This window comes from Corvus brachyrhynchos, unplaced genomic scaffold (genome assembly GCF_000691975.1).
Source record: "Corvus brachyrhynchos isolate BGI_N302 unplaced genomic scaffold, ASM69197v1 scaffold94, whole genome shotgun sequence".
In the NCBI taxonomy this organism is placed as follows: domain Eukaryota; kingdom Metazoa; phylum Chordata; class Aves; order Passeriformes; family Corvidae; genus Corvus; species Corvus brachyrhynchos.
Window position 1 is genome coordinate 6,848,464 of NW_008238330.1, and position 2,857 is coordinate 6,851,320.

At 36.9% G+C, this 2,857-nt stretch overlaps 1 protein-coding gene across 3 annotated transcripts in view; it reads left to right on the forward strand.

Moving 5' to 3' along the window:
• ELMO1 (engulfment and cell motility 1) overlaps window positions 1-2,857 on the forward strand; it is a 304,753-nt gene that overhangs the window by 112,492 nt on the left and 189,404 nt on the right. The gene's annotated exons all lie outside the window — the stretch shown is intronic.

Sequence of the window (2,857 nt, forward strand, 5' to 3'; positions counted from 1 at the left end):
TAGTGTTTCATATTCATACCTGCAGTTGTCCCAGTCATACTTTTCCTGCAGTTAATTCAAACTGAAACTTGTTCTTTTGTTTCATGCTGGGATATAATTCATTTTAATGGAGCTACCTCCATCTTGCACCAGTATTAGGAGGGATTAAGCATTCTTCCATGCTTTTGTAGTTCCCTGTGACCTCATATGAACCATATTGACTGTGGCTGCCTCTACTATTTATTGTACTGAACTCTTTGCCAGCACAGCTTGTAAAACCAGGCTATTTTTTGGTAGAATGTTTTCCCCCCAGGTTTTTTATTAAAAAGTATGTTCCTTTTGAAAACAAAAATATCTTGCTATGTAAGCATTTCATGACTTTTATAGTGTGCTATTTTAAGTTAATTTTAGTGCCAGATATCAGGAAATATTTCAAGCTTGCTACTTGATGTTAAATGGGGATGGAATGTGAAGTGTTATGAAATAGTGAAGTTTTATCCATGTTTATTAGCCTGCGTCAAAACAGATTTAGTCATTTATTTATTTAACATTTCTGTCACCAGGAGCAGTGATGATAATTCTTGTGGTGACATAATGTTACTGTCCAGAACAAGTTCACTGAGAGTTGCTGATCAGTTCTGACAAGGACTTTCCTTAGATTTATTTACATTTTTAAATGCTGGAGACTGTTTAAACAAACATCAAAGCCCTAATGAGGGTTTATGGGAGACTTGGTTGGTTTTTTTGGGTTTTGTTTCTTGTGCTTAAAAATATTTTTAACATTGCAAACAGGGAAAAGTGTAACCATGGTTTAATTAGGGAAAAAAAAGGCTCTTCCACCTCTCACCCCCCTCTTTTTTCCTTCTTCCTCCAATACAGTCTTCTGTAATTAAGGCAAGAAGGCACTTAATAAACAAAAATTGGAGTAAGAGCTTTCAATTTTGGCATAAGTCTATGATGGATCCTTGTAAGAAACTCAAAGATTTTGCTTTTTACATTTGTGAATAGTTGTGACTATGTTTCTGTGAAAAGTATGTTTTGTCATATTTGAAGTGGAGGAACAATGTCAGATGTAGATAAGACTTTAGCATTAATTAGTGGGCATGTGTTCCTTGAATGACAGTAGTACAGTGTATTACCAGCAAGCAAAACTGTATCTTGCTAAGAGTGTAACCACCTAGTGAGGCTGGCAGTAAGCCAGGCAGACTTCACCTGTAGTACCTGCTGCTGTGACACAAAATTGTTAGTCATGGAGTTTACGATCATCAGGAGATAATGATCTGCTTTGGTTTGAAGGCTAATAGCTCTGACACTTGCAGAAAATTTTCCTCAGCCTTTAATGACCCAGAATATGCAGTCAGAATCTGTTCAGTTTCTCTTTATATCAGTCTTGTGGCTAATTAGTAAACCATACAATAAAGAAGGTAGGTGTCCATTGCCTTCCAAACAGCATTAACAGATGGCACTTACTGAACTCTGTCTTTCTCAGAAAATGAAGGGAGGTGATGCAGTCTCATGCAATTATCTGGTGATGGGCACTCAAAAGTTAATGTTCAGCATTCACTTCTAATATGGTTAGAAATGAGAAGATGCACCAAAACTCATATGACTCCGGGAACTTTGGCCCTCTCTCTGCTGCTGACTTACAGGCATGATGTGGATGACTGCACTGCAATTAAGGAAGCAATTTAAATTGGCACTGCTGTCTGAATTCTTTCCCCTCTTATTTTTTTTCCTCTCTCTGTTTCTGAAATGCAAAACCCAAGAAGTCCAAGATTTTTCTTTTTAATGAGGACTCCCTGGATTCTTTGCTTCTTCTGCCCCTGTCAAGGACCAAATCATCTAGAGAAACCTAGGCTATTAATAAAAAAAGAAAATAGAAAGGTCTGTTGGGAAAGAGCTGAGAGTTTGAGCATTGAAATGATACTGTGAATGTTTGAAACACTTCTTTGGCATTTGTCTGCATTTTTTGCAGAGACGTTGCTATGGGAAAAGAGATGGCAAATTGGGTCAGATAATTCTCATCAGTTAGTACTATACTTTTACTAGAAGAGTAAAAGTAATTTTTTATTAGTGCTTCTTATTAGTGCTAGTTCTAGTCTTCTTATTAGTGCTAATGACTATATAGCCTTTTTGGAGACAAAGTTGATTTTGATGAAATAATTGGTTTTTGAATGCTGGTTGCTTCAATCAATTTTAGTCCAGTGGCAAAAAAACCCCCACTATCTAGATAACAGCTTTTTAAATGATAGCTATAAGAAAGAAATAACAATTTGATAGTCCTCTCAGAAAGTAAATAGAATAATTTCCTTTCTCCTCTTTTCTTTGCATTGAATGCAAAAATAACATCTTATATTCTGTACCTGTTAATCTTTTGGCAGTGAGTACATAGTTTGACAAAAATCCAGCCAGTCTGTTCCAAGTCACATTGAAGTATATCATGTGCCTGGCACTCCCCCTGCAGCTCAGCTGCGTATTTCTGAAAGAGATGGAGCCATCTATATCATCCATTCCTTTGCTCCTTCTCTGTTACGAGCAATTGAAACCTGCGCAGCCAGAAAAGGCTTAAAACCTAAAGCTGAGGTTCTCTTGTCCTTGGTCCCTTGTTCCTTCTTTATCACTCTCATGTTCTGTTGCAGCACAGTACTTTGCCTGGTACAAAGAAAACAGTTCAACGTCTCTGACTGCCTCTCATCTCACAATTAGAATTCTTTTCTTTTTCCAAGCAAGTTCTCACCTAACACTTGCTTTATTCACCCTGTTTCTGCAGATATGCTTTAGCCATCCATTCTTTGTATGTTTAATGTCACAGTCTCCGTTTTTCTGTTTTCTAGGGGAATTTTTAATCTATAAAAGTAACTAGTATGTATTCTACATC